The sequence below is a fragment of the Spinacia oleracea genome, chromosome 6, assembly GCF_020520425.1.
Source record: "Spinacia oleracea cultivar Varoflay chromosome 6, BTI_SOV_V1, whole genome shotgun sequence".
Taxonomy (NCBI): Eukaryota; Viridiplantae; Streptophyta; class Magnoliopsida; order Caryophyllales; family Amaranthaceae; genus Spinacia; species Spinacia oleracea.
This window is the reverse complement of record NC_079492.1, coordinates 36,776,792-36,786,405: the sequence shown is the minus strand read 5'-3', so window position 1 is coordinate 36,786,405 and position 9,614 is coordinate 36,776,792. Positions and strand designations below refer to the sequence as shown.

At 30.0% G+C, this 9,614-nt stretch overlaps 1 long non-coding RNA gene across 1 annotated transcript; it reads right to left on the bottom strand.

Moving 5' to 3' along the window:
- Positions 1-5,073: 5,073 nt before the first annotated feature.
- LOC130462718 (uncharacterized) lies at positions 5,074-8,296 on the bottom strand. The gene is made up of 2 exons (XR_008923417.1): positions 7,870-8,296; positions 5,074-5,460 (listed from the first exon to the last, which is right to left on the bottom strand). It is a non-coding gene; the product is annotated as an uncharacterized lncRNA (long non-coding RNA).
- Positions 8,297-9,614: the final 1,318 nt, after the last annotated feature.

Sequence of the window (9,614 nt, the reverse complement as noted above, 5' to 3'; positions counted from 1 at the left end):
GCGCCACACGAACAGCCAAGGCCACGCCAGGCCCAGCGCAAGGCCAGGCCCAGCAGGCCGTGGCAGCGCGCACAGCACGCGCAGCAATGGGCTGCGAGCTGTGCTGCTGCTCGCGTGGGCTTGCGGCTCGCGTGGGCCGAGCGGCCGTGTGGGCTGTGCGCGGGCATGGCCTGCACGCTTGCGGGTCATGCTCGTGTTGAGTTTGTATTCACATACGAAACCTAAAGAGTATAGGATTTGTTTAATGATTAAAATTCCTAATCCTAAAAGATAAATTAATTAAATAAGAATTCTACTAGGATTCTAATTTAATTAATTCGTATCCTAGTAAGATTCGTTTACTTATTCCATGGTCTATAAATATGAGTTAAGGGCTCATAATTTATATCGAGTATTCAAGTATTCAAAGTGATTTTGAGAGCAAAGATTCAGTCATATAATTGCCTACAATAGCCGAAAATTCTAAGTACCTTAAGGGCGATTCTAGTTGGTCAACCTTAAGGCGGATCCGGACGTGCTGTGGACTATCTACGGAGGGACGACACTTGGAGTCCTAAAGACTTGTTCTTGTTCGGTTCGGGCGCAGCTAGGGAGGGCACGCAACAAAGTGTATGCATCTAAACTATGCTAAATGATTATGTGTAAATAATATGCTTTCCTGGCTTTATGGTTTTTCCGCATGATTTATGAATTGTCATATGTATCATAACCTAACAGTTTCAGTATAGTAAGTACCCCTATGGTGGGTTTGATTGTTTCAGTGTAGTAAGTACCCCTATGGTGGGTTTATTTTTAGTTAAGTTTTGTGTGTTTAGTTTAGTTCAGGTTGTTTCTTTGGTAAAGATTTATGCGGGATCGAAGAGGATGTCAATCTTACGACTACAATCAGACGGAAATTATATTTGTCACGGCTACAACAGATCTATAGACCCTCTCGTCAATGAAGGCTGTAAATCACAACGATATAAAAGAGGGTATACAGAATGTTTGATATACTACGATCGTAGCTATGGTGAAAGGAAGTTTTTATTTGATTCGATTGTTATGTATTTTTTAGATTTAAATCCTTATGTAGATGTCGTATGACTTTTTATCAATTAATTAATTTGTTTATCAAAAAAAATTTAAACTACATCAAATAAACAATAATTTGAGGCTTTGTAATTAAGCTATATTAAATAAATATAATATAAAGAAACTAAATCAAGTGTAACAGAAATTCGAGGCTTTGTTTCCCTGTCTTTGATAAGCTAAAGTCGTATCACCTAATCAAAGATAAATCTAAATTCACCAACCAAATAGCGAGGGAAGTCAGGATCGAATCCATAGGGAAACATCGTTCTTCCTACTACAAATTAACAGGTCTGTAGTATAAATAACAAGTAAAAGGGTTGATTTGAGTAACTAAACTACGACAATAATTAATCAACGAGAATAACCATATTAAAGGAATCTACGGTAATAGTTCACCACAAATACAGACTGAGATTGGACGACGAACATTAACAATCTATTAACAACCATAACTAGGAAAACATGCATCTCTCGAAACTTATGGATTCCTTAGGAAATACAAGTAGCATGCTCTCGCAATTTACTAGAAATAACCCTATCTAGTAGCCACGGATCATAAACATCAGACTTATACATCTCTGCGCATAATCTAAGATTCATCAAACTCAATCAAAATAGTCCGTCCAAACAGAATTGACGAACAATTAAAACAGGCTATAGAAATTACGATTAATAATCAAACATTAATACCAATCCAATCTCAATCTTGCATTCAAGGATCCCCTAAACCCTAGAAAATAAAATATTCAAACATATTCAAATTAAACAAAACAAACATATTTAATGAATGCATAAATGAAATTGAATAACGAAAGAAGGAAATAAATTAATACCGAATTGAAGAACGAAAGATGAACTTGAAAGATTAAAACTTGAATTGAACTTGTAGAAAGATTTGACAAAAGTTTGAGAGAGAAAAGAAACTAAGTCAAATTCAATAGTGCTGAAAATAAGATGGGTTATAAGTCCCTAAAACTTAGTATTTATAGTCTTGCTAAAATTTAAGGAAAAAATGAGGAACCAAATAAGGTATGGGACAAATAAATAGGGACATCCACTTAGGCTTTGTTTGGTAGAAAGGAATCGGAATGAATAAAAGAGAAAGAAAAGAAAAATATGGATTCTCGTGTTTTGTTTCAAAAATTAAATTGGATTTGATGGGAAATGAAGGGAAATGGAAGGAAAAATCATTAATAAATTTTCCCTTTCTTTTCCTCCCAAAAGTGGGAGAATTCGGAAGGAAATAGAAAATTAAAAGTTGTCAAATAATTTTCAGATCTTTTCCCTTCACTTCCTTCCATCAAACCAAATAACGGAAAATAAATTAAGTTTCTTTTCTCTTATTTTCCTTTCTCTTCCGTTTTGTTCTCTTCCCTTCCTTTCCCTTCCTTTACTAATATTGTACCAAACAAACTCTTACAGTATATTTTCTCCGTTCTTTATTAGATGACACAATTTTTTGTCACGTTTGTCAATACAATGTTTCAACGACTCAATCTAAAATAAAATAAAAATCAACGACTAATATCTTTAATTATCAACGGGTCAAAATTATAAAAAAATTAATAATACTTCCTCCGTTCTTTTTTAAATGACACAATTATTTAGGCACGTTTGCCAATACATGATTTTAAACATTAATATCTCTAATTGTGGATCGGAAAAAATTATAAAAATTTGATATTTAAATAATATTTACTGATACGAATCTAATAAGACCCCACACGACTATGTTTTATCTTATGTATAAACCACAAAAGGAAGTCAGAGGTGTTTGTGTGAATAGTGTTTAAAACCCAATTGTGTCATATAAATAAGAACAGAGGAAGTATAAAACTGTAAGATAAAATGATTATAACAAGACCCACTTGACAAATCGCAATTTATAATAAAAGTATATATTAAATACTCCTCCGTCTCAGATAGTTGTTAAACTTTCCTTTTTTGTCCGTCCCAAATTAGTTATTACACTTCTAAATTAGGAATGAACCCACAATAATTATATTGTCTCTCTCTTCCCACTATTTTTTTTTTGTCCCCACACCTTCTCTCATTCAATTAAAAAAATAACCCACTAACTCCTATCACATCTACTTTTTCAATAAAATAACAATTGATAATCAAGCAACCACTTATCACCTAAAACTTTGTGCAAAGGTAAATGTAACAACTAATCTGAGACGGAGGGAGTACAAACTTTTAGGAAATACGGCCTAACGGTTAGACCACTTTCATGCACTGGAACCTATTAATTATGCACTTTAACTAATTAGTTAACAACTGAAACCAATTAGTTAAGTCTGAAATTCAACTAGTTAAGCAACGAAACCACTTAGTTTTGCAACTGAACCAATTAGTTAAACAATGAAACTGATTAGTTAAGCAATGAGATCAATTAGTTCAGATTTTATGAGTTTTAGTTAATAATCCCTCGGTATTTATTTAAGAGATACACTTGGTTGGGCACGGGTATTAAGAAAAAGAATTGAATGAAATAAAATAATAAAGCAAGTGGAGTTGGGTAGATATTTTAATAAGTAAACAAAGTGGGGGACCATGTCATTTGGGGGTGGGGTGGGTTTCTATTATTTGTTTAATAGAATAGTGGGTCATATGGTAAATTAGATGTATTATTTAATTAGATGGTGGGTTGATAAGTTACTAAAAATGGCAAATGTATCTCTTAAATAAATACGGCCGGAAAAAAACAAGTGTATCCCTTAAATAAATACGGAGGGAGTAATAAGTTTGTTCAAAAATAACTATTCGATTCATAAATTTAACTATTTTAACTTAACTATTTTTTTATTCAATTAGTTATGATTTTATTACTTTTAGTTATATTTACACTACTCCCTCCGTCCCGGAATACTCGACCCGGTTTGACCGACACAGAGTTTAAGGGACTTGAATTGACTTATTTAATTTAATAGGTAGTAGTTGATAGTGGGGTATTATTTTAATGTAGTTAGTGGGAAATGTGTGAAGGGGTGGGGTTGGGAGAGAGTAGGGGTTGAATTTTTAATTATTTTTTGTATGGAGTAGGGGGTAGGTGGGTTAATAGGGGTGGAGTGAGAAATAATATAATATTGTTAGAATATTTCCATTTTTAGAAACAGGTCAAGTATTAAGGGACGGCCCGATAAGAAAAACAGGTCAAGTATTCCGGGACGCAAAAAAATGATCTAACTATTAGACGGTTTTACACAAGAAATTTTGGGGAGTAAATACATAATGATAAAAGTACAATTATGTGATCTAAAATTGGAAAAAGTACGAGGCAATCTTTTGAGGAGATACGAATTACAGTACATGATTAGCGTAAGTGCGTAACTGGTGGCCATAAATAGTTAAATACTGTCATACCGCAAATCTCAAGAAAATAAAATTGAATACTCCGTATACGTTGGAGTACTCAGTAAATATTACGTTGGAGTATATGGAGACATTGACTGTTTGTCGTTAATAAGGGAATCTAGTATTTAAATATAAACTCGTGATTATCGATTCCTAAAACAAAGTTATCATGTGACTCAACTTATAATCCACCAATTCCACTTGTATGGACCCGGTCCACTATAAGATTACCATAGACCAGGGTAATTAGATAATTTTAACAGTGAGTAAATTATAGGAACTGTAGGTTCTGTAAAGTAGCTATATCTCCAGAATCATAACTATGAACATAATAATGATAAGAATAACTATTCTATCCAAAAAGTAAGTATATTATATAGAAAAGTAATTTTAACTGTAAAACAATTACTACTATATATTCATTCTTGCAGACAAAAAGAGTAAATTATAGAAACTATAGGTTCTGTAAAGTAACTATATTTTCAGAATAGTAACTATGAAATAAATAATAATAATATAGTAATTTCGATGAGAACAATTATTCTATCCAAAGATTAACTATATTATATAGAAAAATAACTTTAGCTATAAAACAATTACAATATTATAAAAATAAACAATATGATATAGATGGTTTAGAGGTCATATAATAATTTTTTCTATTATATATCACATAATTACTGAAATATAAAAGAGTAACTATATCAAAAGTAACAGTAATTATAACTCTTGAACAATAATAAAGAAAACATTAACTACTTGGTTAGTTGTTTTAGCTACGACATTCTAATTCTTTGCATCTATTAAATAAACCATGTTAAAATCAAATGTTTTTTGAACTAAAAAATACTAATCGACACGTCCACGTGGACCACGTCTCTTTTTTCCACCAACACATCATGTCCTTCCTCTACCACGTTCTTGGTTTCCATTGTTGTCGGGATTTTCTTCTTCTCCTCCTGCTTTTGTTTTCCTTGCAGAATTTATTCTTTGCACGATTTCAATTCTGGGTGCATCATCTTTGTATTTCTGAATCAATAATATTTAAACTAAGTTAATAATTTAACATTTAAATATAAAAAAATAACATAGTAACTATGTAAAACGTGTAGTTTCTATTATGCATCATATAGTAACTCTTACAATTAACGATGGTAAAATACTTGCAGAATTGCATATATAGTTATTGTTATTGTTATAGTCATATAGTTACTGTCAAAATAATATAGTCACTTTTATTAATAATAACATGGAGTACAAAGAAAGATCATAAAAAAACATAATGATAAGATAATAACTATTAAAAATATATAGTTACTATTATATATACATGATATAGTAACTCTTAATATTAATGATAGTCATATACGAGTAAGGTTGTAGATATAGTTATTGTTATGATCATATAGTTGTTGTGATCATAACATAGTAACTCTTATTACTAATAACATAGAAGACAACAAAGAACATGAAAAGAACATTATAATATACATAAAAAACTACACCAAACATATAATTACTATAATACAAGATATAATACCTATAAATATTATTGATGGTCATTTAATCACAGAGTTGCAGACATAGTTGATGTGAAAGTAATATAGTAACTCTATCCATAATACAGTAACTATATCATTAAAAATATAGAATAACATAAAAACATGCACATAACATAATAAACTAACATAGTACCTATTTCTAAAATATAGTAACTATATAAAACGTACAGTAACTATTAAAGAAAATAAACATATGGTAACAAGTCATGATAAATAAACATAATATCTATTTCAAACATATAGTAACTATATAAATAATATAGTAACTATATAAATAATATAGTAACTATTGAAGAAAATAAACATATGGTAACACATCATGATAAAATAAACATAGTACCTATTTCAAACATATAGTAACTAATATAATAATATAGTAACTATTGTACACATATAGTAACCATTATAATCACACAACAACTAGCTTAACACATAGTGACTATTATTATAATATAGTAACTATTGTACAAATATAGTAACCATTATAATCATATAGTCACTATCTTATACTCGAAATAACATATTACATAATGTAATCGTATAGTAACTATTATTTATCAAAAAGTTACTATAAACTGTTCTTAACATAGTAACTATCTTAAACACATAGTTATTGTTTAAAATTTATAATAACTTTCTAAAAAATATAGTAACTATTTTAAACACATAGTTACTGTTTTAAAGTAATAGTAACTTTTTAAAAAATATAGTTACTCTAAAAACTACTACTAACATAAACACAATGAATATTCCAATGACTATTAAAAATATTATTTCGCAACATAAATTAAAGGTAACTATATCATTTATATACTAACTATATGAAACACTAACCCTAATTTCACCCAAACAACAAACACTATTTCTACCTCTTGTGCTTTGCTGCATCAATTCTTAAAGTTCACAGCCTTTGTCTCTTTTTTCTAAATTTAAGGCATTATTTCTTCTTATACAAATGATATTGTAAAGTATTTTTGGAGATTCGTCACTAGATAATGCAACTTTAGGACCTGGAATAACATGTGATTGATACTTCGTATTATTTTCTTATACAAATATCAAATATATAGTAACTATATAAACCATATAGTAACTATATAAACCATATAGTAACTATATAAAACATATAGTGACTATTACTAAAATATAGTAACTATTGAACACATATAGTAACCATTATAATCATATAGTCACTATCTAAGAAGCGGACAAATACATACTCTAAATAACATAGTACATAATGTAATCGTATAGTAACTATTATTTATCAAAAAGTCACTATAAACTGTTCATAACATAATAACTATCTTAAACACATAGTTACTGTTTTAAACTTATAATAATTTTCTAAAAAATATAGTGACTATTTTAAACACATAGTTACTGTTTTAAAGTTATAGTAACTTTTAAAAAAAGTATAGTTACTCTAAAAACTACTACTAACATAAACATAACGAACATTCCAGTGACTATTAAAAACACTAATTCGCAACATAAATTAAAGGTGACTATATTATTTATATACTAACTATGTGAAACACTAACCCTAATTTCAACAAAACAACAAACATTTCGAATCACTCAACAAAATAATAACTATTGTACACATATAGTAACTGTTGTACACATATAGTAAACATTAAAATAATATAGTAACTATTGTACACATATAGTAACCATTAAAATTACATAGTACCTCTTTACACCATATAGTTACTGTATTACTCATATAGTTACTATTTAAAATCGTGAAGTAACTGATCGAATTCTCGAAGTGAAAACGATACTTCGGTAAAACACAAACATTAATTTCTTCAAAACAATATTTTCAATTATAAATAAAAATAGACTTAAAATTCTTTAAAAAACAACAAACCTAGATGTGATCTCTAAAAATTCTTGCGAAGATTTGTAGGCGAGCGCAAATTCTTCGATTCGATTTTGGCAACGACGAACCTCCTTCTTGATCTACTACTTCCTCCAATTTTTCCTCATCAAATAGATCGAATCATAAGAATTATAAGATAATTACGAAAAAAATAGAACAAAACCTAGAAATTTGGGCTAAATTTTGAAAAGCATAGAGAGAAAATGAAGAGAGAGAAAATGAAAGAGAATGAACAGAATGTAGATCTGAAATTTTGAAAAATAAAAAAGTTTAAAACGTATATAAAGTGGGCTAGACACAAATCGCATTAAAACTATTCAAAACACATAGTAACTCTTTAAAACACATAGTTACTGTAATACGCATATAGTTACTATTTAAAATTACAAAATAACTGTCACGTGTCAGTTACATATGTTACCCAAAAATTTACTCTGTTGCCCTGGTCCACGCTAAGTTAGCATGGACCAGGTTTATATTAGTGTAAATATAATCCACTAGTTTATATTATCCTCCGTAAAGAATGCCATATTTCAGTTGAACTTGAGTATTTGATTGGATTTTTCTTTTGAACGAAATAAGGTTGAAAGAGATCATAAATATTCATGTACATTAAAAATGATATTTTTGTATAGATCAAATCTTTTTTGACAGAAGTACCTTATAAAAAATGAGATCGCTATTTTTTTTGTGCAATAATCACGTTATGTCAATATTTGAAATGGTTAGCTTTCAGTTCCACGAAGGATCTTGTTTGCCTATCCCTAAATATGCCCACAATTTATGCGTTACATTTTTCCAAACCAAATTATGCGTAACATACTGTATTACTGTAGAGTGTAGGCCTTGCTCGATCTTTGATAAAAGATCAAGTTCTAGGATCTTTTATGCGTGACATTTATTTATTTATTTATGTTTTTTTTATTTTTATTTTTAATCTCAAAGTCTTGCTGAAAGTAAACATATTATTTCTACACCAGTACAACCTTGCCACATTGCTCGTGTAAAAAAAAAAAAAAAAACCTTACCACATCGTCGCCAGATAACTAGACCTGGTTATCGGGCGGGGCGGGTCAGGGTCGGTGCGGGTCAAAAGAGGGTCGGGTATTGAAAGGGTCATTTTTAGCGGGTTGATAATGGGGCGGGTCAAAAGCGGGTCGCGGGTCAATAGCGGGTCATTAGTGGGCGGGTTAATAAACGAGCAATGAAAAATGAAAAACAAAAGAGCCATGTGCAAGTACAAGTAAATACGAAGCTATACACGTAATTTTTTATATCATTACTATTTTAATTTTCAAAATAATTGTAGTATAAGTTTGACCCTATAATGACCCTGTCCAATAAAGGCCCTGTCCAATAAGAGCCCTGCCCAATAAAAACCCTATTAACTTGACCCTAACCCTATATCCATTGGACTACCCTGTCCAATAACCAGGTCTACAGATAACCACAAGAGCACGAACAAGTGCATGTGTACTTCATGCGTCTCTGTATTTTAAAATATTATCGACTACGATTTTCCTAAAAATTCTTTACATTTATAACTTGTATTTAAAGTATGAAAACTTTCTATAAATTTCAACTATTATAAACATCAAACTATTATCATGTGTAATTTTGTTTTCTTTTTGGAAAGGTAAAATTAGTTCATTAATAAAAAGTCACACGGCATCTACAATAAAAATCAAAATTACCAAATACAAAACAATTTGGATCAAACGAAATTCTAATCC